We start from the raw sequence: 16,191 nt of genomic DNA on the forward strand, positions 1-16,191 counted from the left end.
CTTTAACAGAGCATCAGTGTTTAATTCTATGTCAAAGAGAAATTGAGCTTCCTGTGATCTTTTGCTGTGAGGTTTCCTTCCTTTACCTTCTTTCATATTGGTGACCATGTTTCTGTGTTTCTGTGTGTAACACATCTTTAAGCATCTTTTGCAGGGCAGGACGAGTGGCAACAAATTCTTTCAGTTTCTGTTTGCTATGAAAAGTTTTAATTTCACCTTCATTCATAAATGAGAGCTTTGCAGGATATAATATTCTGGGCTGGCAGTTTTTCTCTCTTAGTACCTGGGCTATATCTCGCCATTCCCTTCTAGCTTGTAGGGTTTCTGATGAGAAGTCTGCTGTGAGTCTAATTGGAGATCCTCTGAGAGTAATCTGACGTTTCTCTCTTGCACCTTTTAGAATCTTTTCTTTATGTTTCACTGTGGTGAGTTTGATTACAATGTGTCGTGGTGAGGATCTCTTTTGGTCATGTTTATTAGGGGTTCTATAAGCTTCCTGTACTAAGATGCCTCTGTCCTTCTCCAAACCTGGGAAATTTTCTGCTAGTATCTCACTGAAAATGCCTTCTAATCCTTTCTCCCTCTCCATGCCTTCAGGAACTCCTAGAACCTGAATATTAGGTTTTTTAATAGTATCCTGTAGATTCCCGACAATATTTTTTAGATTTCTAATTTCTTCTTCTTTTCTTTGGTTTGCCTGTTTCCTTTCCTGTTCTCTGTCTTCTAAGTCTGATATTCTCTCTTCTGCTTCGCCCATTCTGTTTTTAAGGCTCTCTAATGTGTTTGTCATTTGATCTATTGAATTCTTCATTTCATTATGATTTCTCGTCACTATCACAGTTTCCTGTTCTACTAGTTGTTTCATTTCATTTTGATTCCTCCTTAATATTTCATTTTCACGAGAGAGATTTTCTATCTTGTCCATGAAGGATTTCTGTAGTTCAAGAATTTGTTTTTGAGAACTTCTTAATGTTCTTATCAATTTTTTGAGATCTGCTTCTTGCATTTCTTCGATCTCATCATCTTCATAATCTTGAGTTGGGGTGTCTTTTTCATTTGGGGGCGTCATAGTGTCTTCCTTGTTCTTGTTACCTCGGTTTTTGCATTTGTTGTATGGCATGTTGGAGATATTTGGTTTCTTCACTGTGGTGTTTTTTCTTGTTACACTATGGCTCTATATTAAGTGGACTGTCTGCTTTCGGTGGAGCCTTAGAGGCTTGAGATACGTGTGGACTGAGAGCTGTGTTTGGTTCCTCAGGGCTGAGGGTGTGTCAAAGATGACACTCCCAAGTTAGGCGTGGTAAATCTCTCTTTCTTTTCTTTTTTTTTTTTTTTTTTGATTCAAAAGGGAAGTAATTCCGCACAGCTGAATGTAATTGGAGGTAGTTAGCAGGCAAATGATATACCCGCAGGAGCCAGAGATTGGAAGCTCTTTCCCAAGGACCACACAGGGAATCTCTGCTGCCCTCAGTGTGGGCTCCAATTCTCCTGCAGTCTCCCACTGGGTTGCCAAGTCAGATCCTAATCTCCTGTTATTTCACCCCTCCCCCCAGAGTCAGGTTTTTCTGCTAGGCTCAGGGCCGGTTCAGACTTGAGGTCGCCCTGCTTATGACGTATGTCAAAAATGGCGCCTGCTCTGTCTTGCTCGCCTTTGAGGGGTGAGCGGAGAGAGAGAAACTCGTGTCCGTATCGGTCACATTTTTTTTTTCCTCTCTCTCTTCTAGTTAGCCTGGTCAACTTTTCCCCACGGAGTTTCAAGCCTCGTTCCCTCTAGTCTCCTCTTTCCACTTGCCCGCTTGTGTCTCTGGCTATTGAGGTTCGGCTCACCTCGCGTTCCAGCGCTGGTGTGTTGAATCTGCCGCTGGTGTCCCGAACTTGGGCTCCCACGCTCTCCATGTAGCTCCACTGTGAATCACTAGTTCCGGAAGAGTTTCCGCTGCTGTTTCTTCCCCTACTCTTCCTTGACCCTGCAGTATCTCCACTTTTATTTACCTGTGTGTCTTGCTAAACTATCAATGTGCTCCCTTCCTATTCCGCCATCTTGCCGCTCCTCACATCAAGTACCCTTTAATGTGACGTTTTGTCACCCATATAGCATTCTGACAAAGTGCTTGTTGAAATATTTACCCATTTGTAATTTTTGTCTCACTATACATAGACAGTACTTTATGCATTTTACAAAACAGCACTTTTTCAGATGTACATTTTTTTCGAAGATTTTTCTCCTGTCCTTTTTCTTTTATTTTCATGTTCTTTACAATGTCTTTGTCAAAGCAGAAGGGTTTTTTTGATGAATTTCAGTGTATCAATTTTTTATGTAATTTGTACTTTTGGTCCCACAAGTAAGAAGCATTTGCCCACAGTTGCAAATATTTATTTATTATATATTTTCTCCTAAACATTTCAAGTTATATGCTTAGATTTATAATGCATTTTGATTTAATCTTTGTATGTGGTACAAAATATGAAGCTCCTTCCTCTCTCCCCTCCTCCCTCCCAACTCTCTTCCCTCCGTCTCTTTCTCCCTTCTTCCCTTCATTCCTTCTTTCCCTCCTTTTGCATTTCTGTATCTAACTATTCTACTGTCACACAAAAATGCTACCATTTCTTCACTGACTTACCTTTGGATCTGTGTTGAAAATCAGCTCCCTAGTTATGTGTGACTCTATTTCTGGACTCCCAAACCTGTTCCTTTAATCTGTCTATTCTGTACCAATAAGATATTTTCTTAACTGATACAGCTTCATAAAACATCTTGAAATTGTGTAGTGCTAATCTTTCAAGTTTATTTTGTCTGTTCTTGGTACCTTGCGTTTACAAATATGAAATGAATATAAACATTACATTACTTTTTTTTTTTTTACTGTTGAGGAACAGGTTTTTTTTTTTTTAACTTTTATTTAATGAATATAAATTTCCAAAGTACAGCTTATGGATTACAATGGCTTCCCCCCCCCATAACTTCCCTCCTACCAGCAACCCTCCCCTTTCTCGCTCCCTCTCCCCTTCCATTCACATCAAGATTCATTTTCAATTCTCTTTATATACAGAAGATCCGTTTAGTATATATTAAGTAAAGATTTCAACAGTTTGCCCCCACACAGCAACACAAAATGAAAAAATACTGTTGGAGTACTAGTTATAGCATTAAATCACAATGTACAGCACATTAAAGACAGAGATCCTACATGATATTTTTAAAAAATTAATTTTCTATGCCATTTCCAATTTAACACCAGGTGGTTTTTTTTTTTTCATTTTCAATTATCTTTATATACAGAAGATCAAATCAGTATATACTAAGTAAAGATTTCATCAGTTTGCACCCACACAGAAACACAAAGTGTAAAAATACTGTTTTAGTACTAGTTATAGCATCACTTCACATTGGACAACACATTAAGGACAGATCCCACATGAGATGTAAGTACACAGTGACTTCTGTTGCTGACTTAACAATTTGACACTCTTGATTATGGCATCGGTAATCTCCCTAGGCTCTAGTCATGAGTTGCCAAGGCTATGGAAGCCTTTAGGGTTCGCCGACTTTGATCTTATTCCGATAGGGTCATAGTCAAAGTGGAAGTTCTCTCCTCCCTTCAGAGAAAGGTACCTCCTTCTTTGATGGCCCCATTCTTTCCACTGGGATCTCACTCGCAGCGATCTTTCAGTTAGGTCTTCTTCTTCTTCTTCTTCTTTTTTTTTTTTTCCAGGGTGTCTTGGCTTTCCATGCCTACAATACTCTCATGGGCTCTTCAGCCAGATCCAAATGCCTTAAGGGCTGATTCTGAGGCCAGAGTGCTGTTTAGGCCATCTGCCATCCTATGAGTCTGCTGTGTATCCTGCTTCCCATGTTGGATCCTTCTCTCCCTTTTTGATTCTATCAGTTAGTATTAGCAGAAACTAGTCTTGTTTGTGTGATCCCTTTGACTCTTAGACCTATCAGAGTCATCAATTGTGAACTGAAATTGATCACTTGGACTAGTGAGATGGCATTGGTACATGCCACCTTGATGGGATTGTATTGGAATCCCCTGGCACATTTCTGACTCCATCATTTGGGGCAAGTCCGATTGAGCATGTCCCAAATTGTACATCTCCTCCCTCTCTTTTTCGCACTCCTATATTTAACAGGGATCACTTTTCAATTAAAATTTAAACACCTAAGAATAAATGTGTGTTAATTACAGAGTTCAACCAATAGTACTAAAACAAAGCAAGAAAAAATACTAAAAAGGATAAAGTATTACATTGTACATCAACAGTCAGGACAAGAGCTGATCAGGTCATTGTTTCTTATAGTGTCCATTTCACTTCAACAGGTTTCCCCTTTGGTGTTCAGTTAGTTGTCACCTATCAGGGAAATCAAATGATATTTTTCTCTTTGGGACTGGCTTAATTCACTCAGCATGATGTTTTCCAGATTCCTCTATCTTGTTACAAATGACCGGGTTTCATTGTTTTTGACTGCTGTATAGTATTCTGTAGAGTACATGTCCCATAATTTCTTTATCCATTCTACTGTTGATGGGCATTTGGGTTGGTTCCAGGTCTTAGCTATTGTGAATTGACCTGCAATAATCTATATGTGCAGATATCTTTTTTGTTTGCCAATTTAATTTCCTTTGGGTAAATTCCAAGGAGTGGGATGGCTGGGTTGTATGGTAGGGTTTGAGAAGTTTCTGTACTTCAAAAGAAACAGTCAGGAAAGTGAATAGGCAACTGACAGAATGGGAAAAAATATTTGCAAACTATGCTACAGATAAAGGGCTGATAACCAGAATCTACAAAGAAATCAAGAAACTCCACAATAACTAAACATTGCTTTTAAAAATCACACTATCAACTCTACAAACACACCCGTTGGCATTTTGGTTGTGATTGAATCAAAGCAATTATGTAAGGGCAATTCACACCTTAACAGTATTCAGTCTCCCAAACCATGCACATAAGATATCTCTCCATGCAAGTTCTTGTTCAATGCCTTTTGGTAAGGTTTTATAATTTCCATTATATAGTTCTCAAACATCTTTCTTTTTGTCAGATTTATTCCTAGTTATCTCATGTTTTTCTGTGCCATTTTACTAGGATTATTTTAAAAATTAAACATCTGTGAATTGTTGCTATACAGAATATGTTTTATATTTTACTTTATAGAGTTGTTAATTCGAAGTTTTAGTTCTTGTATCTTTTGTGTAGATTCCATCAAAATGATGCATCCACTCATCAGCTAAAATAGAATATTACAAAAACCAATGACAGTCACACAAGCATTTTATTGAAAATGAGAGGCAAGGCAACTGATTGGGACTGGCAACAGATCGGGACTGGCAACTGATCGCGACCAACACTCCTTACCAGAGTGCAGGCCCCAACAGTGAGTTATACAGTTTTTTATAGTATGCTGTCCACTAGGACTCACAATTTCGAATCCCTGGTATGCAGTGAAAAATAAAAAAACCCAGAATATGGTTGTAAGATAACAGTTAACAATAACAAACCCAGGAACAATAATAAACCCAAGATATATTTGTAAGATAACAATGCAGGACACGTTTCTGTCAACTTAGTCCTTTCTCAGTTCCTTGGAATTTGGGCCCACATTGTTTCACAAGATACACTCTAAGCCTTTAGCAAGCAAAGCTAATTTGTATAGGAGCAAGAGATCTACAATTAGTTTTTAGCCACACTCATTCCATTTTGATTTTGACTCTGCAACATCTTCTACATAATAATCACATTATTCACCAAAAAAAGAGACAGTTTTCTTCTTACTGTCCAATCTGGATGTCTTTCATTGCTTTCTCTCATGTTCATGTGCTGGATAGAATGGTGGTTACAGTCACTGAGGGAGAAGGGAAGAATGAGGGAGAGTTAATGTTCAATAAGTATAAAATGTTATTTATGAGAAATGAAGTTCTACAGAGCTAATGAGCAGCATTGTGTCTATAGTTAATAATACTACATTTAAAATTTTGATATAGAGTACATGTTATGTATAGTGTTGTAGTTACAAGGCTTACAATTAAAATTTTGTTAAAATACGTCATGGAAAATATTCTTACCACAATTGAGAGAGAGAAAGAATTCAAGCCACCAACAAGAAGAAAGTATCTGTGAAACATCTTGTTGATAAAGGACTTTTATGCAAATTATACAATGAATGCTTAAATGCCAGAAAAAAGAATGAGCAACCTAATTTTAAAACTGGAAAAAGGGATCAATGGTTGACACAGCAGTTCAGACACCACGTGGGATGTCTGCATTCCATATCAGGAGTGCCTGGGTTAGAGTCCTAGCTTCTCTCTTGATCCCAGCTTCCTGTTGACCTGCACTGTGGTAGGAAACAGGTGATGACTCAAGTGCCTGGGTATCTGCCAACCATGTTGTGATATCACCCAATCCTCGCTTTGGTGGGCATTTAAGTTGTGGATCAGCAGGTGAGAGGTATCTTTCTCTGTCTGCATCTTAAATAAAATAAAACTTAAAAATAAAAACGAGAAAAAACAGCTGAACCTCATCAAAGATATATGGATGTCAATTAAACATGTGAAAAGGTGCTCAACATCATATGCCATTAACAAACTGTAAATTAAAACAATAATGGGATATCTCTCCACACCTGTTAGAGTGGCCAAACTCTAAGGCACTGACACCAGCAGATGCTAGGAGGATGTGGAACAATAGGCGCTCTCATTCACTGCTGATGACAATGCAAAAATGGTACAGTCACTTTGTAGAGCAGCTCACCAGTTCATTACTTACAAAGCTAAACATACTCTTCCCATAGAAGCTACCACCACTCTTCTTGGAATTTATCCAATTGAGTGAGAAAGGTGTGTCCATATGCGAAGCTGCACATGGATATTTATAGAAGCTTCGTTCATAATTGGCTAAGTGCAGAAGTAATTAAGATGGCTTTCAACTGTGGATGAACTGTGATACACCCAAACAGTGGAATAGTCTAAAAAGAAATGATCTACCAAACTATGAAAAAGAGATGGGGGAAGCTTAAGTGTGTACTACTAAATGGAAGAAGGCAATCTGAAAGCTTGCATAATTCATGATTCCGAATACCTTATGTTCTGGAAAAGGCCAAAACAGATAGTTTGTTTTCTCGTATGTCTCCTTTTATCTCTTTATGCCTTCTTCTGTACTTATTTTTAAAATCATTTTAACTCCTTTGTTGGTTCGTGAGTTATAATTCTGTTTTGTTATTCTAGTGATTACTTTAGGGTTTAGAGTATATACTTCGTTTATCACACTCTAACATCAAAGTATATCATACCAATTCATAGATCGTAAAGAACCTCACATAGTGGGACCAGCATTTTGGTGATGCAGTTAAAGCTGTCGCCAGCAAAGCCAGCATCCAGTGTGGGAGTGGGTTCATGCCCCAGCTGCTCCACTTCCCATCCAGCTCCCTGCTAATGGCCCAGGAAAAGCAGCAGAAGACCGCCCAAGTGCTTGGGCCACTGCCATCTACTTGGGTGACCTAGAAGATGCCCCTGGCTTCTGGCTTCAGCCTGGTTCACCCCTGGCCATTGTGGCCATCTGGGAAGTGAACCAGAATATGGAAGATCTCTATTTCTCTCTCTCTCTCTCTCTCTCTGTAACTCTTTCAAATAAATAAGTAAATATTTTTTTAAAAATCTAAAAAAAACTTTACATAATATGTTTTCATTTCTCCTTTGTGGCCTTTCTAGTATTGCTGTCATTTATTTTACTTCCTCATATATTATTAATCTGACACTCTATTGTGATAATTTTTATAAAATTAATGATCCTTTAAAGATATTTAAACAATAAAAAAATCTTGCATCTTTACCTATGTTATTAAATTTTCTTTTATGTACACATATACCATTATTTTCGTATGATACAATTTTTGTTTTGCCTAGATTTCTTTTCACATTTCCTACAGATAAAGCCTGCTGCACTCTCAGATTTTGTATGTTCAGAAAACCGTTATTTATCATTGGATCTAGAATTCTAGGTTTGATACTTTTTGGGGTCTTCCTTGCTTGATTGGTTGATTGTTTTTTGTTTTTTTATAGATGTTGCTCCACTTCCACATGCACTCTTTCCAACAACAAGTCTCTCTCATCCTTATGTATTCTTCTGTACATGTGTTGCTTTTTCCTGAGTCATTTTTAAAATTTTTGTTTTGTAGCAATAACTAAACTTTGACTTGACTGTACCTTACGAGTGTTTTCTTGATGTCTCACATCTTCTATAGGTTCATTGAGATCCTTGGAAGTGTGGATGTCTAGTTTGCACAAAATTTGAAAAAAATTGACTGTTAGTTCTTCAAATATTGTTTTCTGTCCTCATTTCTCTCACCTTCAGGGAATCTAATTATGCACCAATTAGGCCATTCAAAGTTGTCACACAATTCATGGCTACTATGTTCTTTTTAAAAAAAAAAAACTTTTATTTTCCTCTTTTTCATTTTAGATTATTTCCATAGATCTACATTCAAGTTCATGAATATTTTTCTACCATTAATTCTATTCACCTGATTTTTCATCTCAGACATCACAAATTTTATGTCTAGCATCTCAGTTTGGGTCTTTTCAATATCTTCTGTGTCTCTATTTAATTTGTTCAGTCTGCATAATACAGTTAGAGTAACAATTTGATGTTCATTCCTACTAACACCTATGTCAGTTCTGGATAAGTTTCAATCGATATTTTAGACACTATCATATTACTTTGTTTCTTTTATATCTGCTAATTTTTACTTAGATAGAAAATAAATTTTGATTGAACATGATCTTTTTGGGTAATTTTACACTGCCATAAATAGTCTTGAACTTTGTTTTGAGACCAGGTTAAATGACTTCAAAACAGTTTGAATATTTCAAGTCTTGCTTTTAAGATTAGTTAGATGGGGAGGGACATTTGTGGCAGTAGCTAGGATGCTGCTAGGGTCATCCTTATATCACATTGTAGTGCCTGTTTCTAAGTCTTAATTCTGTTCCTGTTTCACCTTCATACTAATACACACTCTGGGTAGCAGCAGGTGATGCCTCAAGCAGGTGAGATCGAGTTAAGACTCCTGGATCTGGCCTTGGCAAGCCCTGCCTGATTTGGGCATCTGGGGAGTGAACCACTGAATGCGAGACCTCTCTATATATCTCAGTCTCTCTGTCTTTTATATAAAAATGAAAATAAACAAAAAAATAACTTTTTAAAAGTTAGAAGAAATAAAGGAATGATCAGATGTGACCTATCATCACATTATATCCAAGGCTAGTTTTTTCCTACCATGGAAGCAGAACACTTCCAGGTGCTATAGTTAACACTCCACTGAGTTTCCAGTCTGGCTGGTAGAAACAGGCACTGTTCCTGACTCTGAGTGAGCATTCAGCACCGCTTCTTTCCTCCAAAATGTTTATTTCTCCAGCTTCAAGTAGTTTTCTCAGGTGCATGCACTGGTCAGTAACTTGGAGGTCTCCACAGGTCTCTGTGAAACTCTCTCCTGTCCTGTACCCTGTCCTCTGAACCCTGGCTTCCTTGTTTCCCCCAAATCCCCAGTTCCGTCTGCTCAACAAACACAGTGCACTGGATTCTTCCTGGCTCTCTGCCCTTTCCCCATGGCCTGAAAACTTGCAAACCATGGAGCCTGGTCAGCCTAGGGCCGACGGTGTTTGTTTCCTGTCTCTCCTCCCAAGGATCACGGTCCTTGGTTAATTTTTGTGCCTCTGTCATGAAAAGTTTTCTTTTTTATGTTTTGTTCTGTGTTTTTTTGTTATTTCAATCAGAAGATTACTATTCCATGTTGCCTGGAAAAAATAATCCCAAACATCTTTACTTTTTATGTCAGTCATCCAGTACATATGGATTCAGCTGTATCTCTTAAAAATAAAAACAAAAATATTAGAGAAATAATTTAAGAAGAAAAGTGTGATCTATGTAGAAAGACAAAATCAACAAGCAAATGTAAAAACATGGCAGAAAGAGTGGAATATTAAGATAAATGTGAATAGCTTAAATATTTTATCTTAACTCTATTCTGATGTAGCAAATGAGCTGAAAATAAAGTTTCCTTGAAAAGTAAAACTAAAAGATAAGCATACATGTATTTGTGGAAGAAAAACAAAGATAAGTAAGAGTAATATGATTTATATTAGCTTAATTCAATGAAAAGTAAGCCAGTAAACAGCACAAAGTACATTTCCATTAGGAAAAAAAATCTAATCCATAATCAAGAATTATACATGGAATACTACACAAGTCAAGTAACCAATTTGTACATTGATCTCTGCACTCTTTACATTAAACTAGACCCCCAAAACATTCTTTCTTTATATTGAAATCAAGCCCCAATGGATTAGATTGTTAAATATCAGAAGTAGACTATATAAAAAACAAAAAGAAAACCTAAGAGAATAATACATATCATATTTGGAAAGAACTGTCTAAGAATTGAAAATAAATGTAAAAAGGCAAAGGTGGTCAATGATTCTATAAAAAGGAGACCATGACAGAAGCCATCATCATTAACCATTCAAAGACTCTTATTTGAGTTTATGGTTTAACTCCCAAAAATATATCCTTAGCCAATGATGAAAGATTTACCCTGGGCAATATTCACAATAACCAAAAAATGGAGTTACATGTATTGCAAGAAGAAAGTATCTAAAATTTAGTATATCAATAGACAGTGATATAATACAGATACTTATTAAAATTCTGAACCTGAAAGTTGAATTTGAATTGATATAAGAAAATGTTAAATTATAAGTGTAAAAAAAGAATATGTAAAACTGTGCATGTAAAATTATATGTAAGAGAAAATTAATAAGTATATAGAGAGGGAGAGAGAAAGATTAAGAGATCTGGAGTAGAGATATTAGGTAATGCAGAGATATTCATCAACATACTATTTGCAGTCAAGATGGCTTGGGAAGGAATATTTTTTCTTCTTTATAATTTTATGAAATTTATAAATTTTAAATATCTAAGAATTGAGCACTTCTCATTTTCACAAAATGAAATATTCTCTACACAGCCCCTACCACACACCCTCACACAGAGTTTTCTTTGTATTTTCTTGCCCTTTTAGCTCTTTTTATGCTTTGAATGGTCATCATTACTCATAAAACTGGCCTGTTGTTCCTTGCTAGGTATTTCTAAGCTGGGATAAATTTGATGTAAAAACATTTCAAGAAGAAATACTATAGGTACATATTCAAGGAAAAGAGCAAACTTCAAACATTCTGGGTTTAAGAGAGAAAGAAAAAGAAATGGCTCTAAAAATCTTAGAGCTCCAATCAATTTGCCTCAGGCAATGTAAGAGTCAAGCCAACTCACTAATCAAGATAAATGTTATTTTAATGCAACACTTTTTTGGCATTTATCATAACTACTAAGCTTTTGTATGTAAGGCAAGAGGCCCATGAATGCCAGAAAGAAAAAAATAAATGATTTGCACATGTTTTGCAACATGGTTTGCAAAGGGATTATCTGGCATAAACATGGTTCTTCCTACAGTCAACAGAGTGAGTAGGAACAAATTTCTCAGAGGCATCCATGCCATTTGTACACTGCTCCAGTTATTAACAGTCTGTCAGAACCAGAAAGCAGGAACTGCCCTTTTGTGTCCCCAATGCCACTTTTTTTCGATATAATAACTGCCCAAACCCCACTATATTCATTGCAGTTAGAAAGAATCTGGCAAGTAAAACACAGCCTGTGTCAGGTTGAGAGAGTTGGACAAGAGGAAACTGGGTCTGTGCTGGTACAGGGGGTTATGCCACCACCCGAGATATTGGCACCCCCCATGAGTGCCAGTATGAGTGGTTGCTGCTCTACTCTGCTCTGGCTCCCTGCTAGTGCACCTGGGAAAACTCCAGAAGATGACAAGTTCTTAGGACCTGGACCACATGGGAGACCCAGATGGAGTTCCAGGCACTTGGGTCCCGGTATGGCATCAACCATTGCAGCTATTTGGGGAGGGAACCAGGGGATTCAAGATTTCTTTCTCTATCTCTCCCTCTTTGTCACTCTGCCTTTCAAATAAATAAAATATTTTTTTATAAAAGAGAAAATCAGTGATAAATTTCTGTCCATTTCAACGCAATCTTTGGAAAAATTGGGCAAGCATGGTGAGTGAACAGAGAATTGCATTCTCCCATTTTCTTCTTATTGCCTTTGTCAGCAAGAGTTGTAGAGCAGTCTGGACCAAAGATTGATTTGTCAACACAGAGTGAAATCAGGAGGCAGAAAACCATACAATTTTTGCCAGAATATCTTTTAGATTTCATGTCTCTTAACTCCCAACTGAAATAGCGTTTGCATGCTACTATTTTCCAACCAGATCTTGTTTGAGAAAATAACCGCAGCCGGCACTGTGGCTTAGTAGGCTAAGCCTCCACCTGCTGCACCGGCATCCCATATGGGCATCAGTTCAGTCCTGGCTGCTCCTCTTCCCAGCTGGAACTTCCGATACCGTTCTCTGCTTATGGCCTGGAAAAGCAGTAGAAGTTGGCCCAAGTGCTTGGGCCCCTACAACCACGTGGGAGATCTGGAAGAAGCTCCTGGCTCCTGGCTTTGGATCAGCCCAAACTGGGGAGTGAACTATCGGATAGAAGACCTTTCTCTCTGTCTCTGTCTCTCTCTCTCTCTGTATGTATGTAACTCTGCCTCTCAAATAAATAAATAAAACATTTAAAAAAGGAATAAAATAGAAAATAATCCTCCAGCACAGGTACAATTTTAGTCATAATAAAAACAGGCGGACATAAAGATAGATTAACCTAGAGAAGAAGGCGCCTTTCTCTGAAGGGAGGAAGGAACCTCCACTGTGACACGGCCTTGACAAGTTCAGAGTCGGTGAACTCAAGGGGCTTCCATAGCCTAGACAGCTCATAGCAAGAGTCTTGGGTGATTGCTGACGTCACAAATAAGAGTGCCAATTGTTAAATCAACAACGGGAGTCACTGGGTACATGCTCCCCACGTAGGATCTCTGTCCTTAATGTGTTTTACTATGAAACTTAAAAACACTACTAGTCGAACAATACCCTATACCTTGTGCGGTTGTGTGAATGCAGCCTGTTGACATCCTTGCTTAGTATATACTAAGTTGATCTTCAGTATATGAAGGTAATTGAAAATGAAACTCGATAAAGGGCGGGATGGGAGAGGGAGAGGGGAGGGCCACGGGAGGGAGGGAGGTTGGGGGGGGAGCCACAACAATACAAAAGTTGCACTTTGTAAATTCACTTTTATGAAATAAAAAAAAAAAACCTAGAGAAGAAAGTTATGGTAGGTTCCTTAAGCCATATAAATATTAAACTAATCACCACAATATTTACAAAAGGAATGTTTGCAATATCATTGTTTTAAAAACTGATAACAATAGTCTACAGTACTTATGCATTTTAAGACTTAATGATACATTTAGCCTTTAACTATCATGTAAATTAAAAATATGTCATCTAAAAATCTAAAAATAATCTAAAAATTAAGTTAAAAAATAAGACTGTAGTAACCCATGAGGTTGTAAATACATAGATGATATGTTGATCCCTTATACTTGTTCACTGAGAGAGATCACTAACCGGACACAAAAGTTTCTCCCCATGCAGTATGGGTACAGCTACAGAATTCTTTGTTATACAATTCCCAGAGCAGCCATCCAACAAATTGCATGAGAATAAATCCTTGCAATCCCCAACTTAGGTTATAGATGAAACAAAAATCAATGCATTCTATGTAACTATAATATATATGTAGAAAATTTTGCATATCCCGAGAGCTGCATTGTGGAATAGTGGGTTATGCCACCGCTTGAGACATTGGCACCCCATATGAGTCTTGATAGAGTCCTAACAGCTCCATGTCCCATCCAGCTCCCTACTAATAGCCTGGAAAAGCAGCAGGAGGTGGCCTCACTGGGCCCCTGCCACTCAGATGAGAGACGCAGAAGCTTCTGGCTTTAGCCTGGCCCAGGTGTGGCTGTGAACCAGAAGATGGAAGTTTCTTTCTCTCCCTCTCTCTCTCTCTCTCATTCTCTGTAACTTTGACTTTCAAAATAAATACATAAATCTTTCAAAAAATTTTCATATCTTAAGTGTCCTGCTGGAAGACTTCCCAAAATTTCAACACCAAAATGAAAACACAGAACATTGCCCCAGAAGTTTTTGTTTCTGCCTCTATCTGCAATGGTTAGTTTTTGTGTAACCTCAGCAAGGCTAGGCTAGAGAGCTCAGCAATCAATCAAAAACCAATATACATGTTGCTGTGGAAGTGTTTTCTACATGACTTTTTTAAAAAAAATAAGATTTGTTTGTTTGAAAGGCAGAGGCAGATTTACAGAGTGAGCAACAGAGAATCAGAAAGAGGGATCTTCCATCCACTGGTTCACTCCAGATGGCAACTGTGGCTGGTGCACCAAGCTGAAGCCAGGATCCTGGAGCTCCAGCTGTTGGGGGTGTAGCAAGCGAGAGGAGAGACAGGACACGGGAACTCCTCCCCTGAAGAATACCGCTGGCTAGTTCTCAGCGTGCCTCTTTTATGGACAAGGATTAAACCAGCCATTTGTACAGCCCATGTGTATGTTCCAACATTACTTATAACATTACCTGATAATCTTCAGAACATGATTGCCCAGACTTGATGGGACACCTTGTGACTTGGTTTACTAGATAAGCAAGTCTGGGAAGAGAGCTGTATGTCCTGATGGGAGCTAATGGTCCCATGGGTACTCAATGCTCTTCCTGATAGTAGGTCATTTACTATCCTTAATCAGTCCCTGCAGCCACACTCCATGTCCAGAAGTGTATTCTCAACTGAGAGTGCTTTGGCAGAAACTTTGTTCCCCGCATCCATCCACATCTCCCGCATGGGTGGCAGGGGCCCAAGCACCACAGCCAAATTTTGCTGCCTTCCCAGGCACCTCCACAGGGAGCTGGATCAGAAGTGTAACTGTCAGGATTCCAACCCAAGCTGCCTGGGATGCTGGCAGCCCAGGGAGTGGCTTAACCCTCTGCACTACAATGCTGGCCTCTGCCCATGTCCTTAACATCTATAATCAACCGATTGTAAGTAAAGGAGATTATTCTCAATGATAGGAGTAGGCCTCATCCGATTCTTTGAAACACCGTAAAAGCAAAACTGAAATTGCCCAGATGAAGAAGAACTGCCTCAATATTGCAGCAGAACTCATGCTACAGTTCTCCACCTAAAGGCCTAGGCTACAAACTTAATTTTTTTATTTGACAGGTAGAGTTATAGACAGTGAGAGAGAGAGACAGAGAGAGACAGAGAGAAAGGTCTTCCTTCCGTTGGTTCACCCACCAAATGGTCACCACGACTGGTGCTGCGCCGATCCAAAGCCAGGAGCCAGGTGCTTCTTCCTGATCTCCCATGTGGGTTCAGGTGCCCAAGCACTTGGGCCATTCTCCACTGCCTTCCCGGGCCACAGCAGAGAACTCGACTGGAAGAGGAGCAACCGCGACTAGAACCTGGTGCCCATATGGGATGCTGGCGCCACAGGTGGAGGATTAACCAAGTGAGGCACAGCACCAGCCTTATGAATTCTTTTAAGAGTATAATTTAAGCTTATTGATACCAGGTTAACCTAATCTAGCATTTAACAAATGAAGTCATTTATGGAAAAACCTCCCTTGCTATAGTCAAATAATAAACAAATATTGAGGCCATCCATAGTATGTTAAAACAGAATATGTTAACTACAACTTGGGAAAAATACAGATAGAATATTTAAATATTTTCAAAGAAACATTTCATCTTGTAATTATTTTAAATATATATATATATATAGTCTGCAGCTAAATTTCTTAGACTGAGACAAATTGAAAATTGAATTATCATTGCATCAACCATCTCTCAAGCATTTTATTTACCCCTCTTTGAATTTTGCATATGAGGGTGCCCAGTAAGTGAGAAAATAGCAATTATATCAGTAGAATGTTCAGCTCTTTAGCATAACTCCTCTGAGAAACATTTTGGCTTAATAGTCATTTGGGACTATCAGGCTCTCATAATAAAAAGAACGTCATCATTCCCAATTTGAAGTTTTTCTGCCCTAGTGAGAGAAATAACTTAGCTCTCCTGAAAAAAAAGTGATCAGTCTCAGAGATGTATATGAGACTACTGTCTGCACTGTTGATCACAGAACATTTAAAGGTTAGGGGAATTTTCCCTTTTTAAACTTTCA

Source organism: Lepus europaeus, chromosome 2 (assembly GCF_033115175.1).
Source record: "Lepus europaeus isolate LE1 chromosome 2, mLepTim1.pri, whole genome shotgun sequence".
Lineage (NCBI taxonomy): Eukaryota > Metazoa > Chordata > Mammalia > Lagomorpha > Leporidae > Lepus > Lepus europaeus.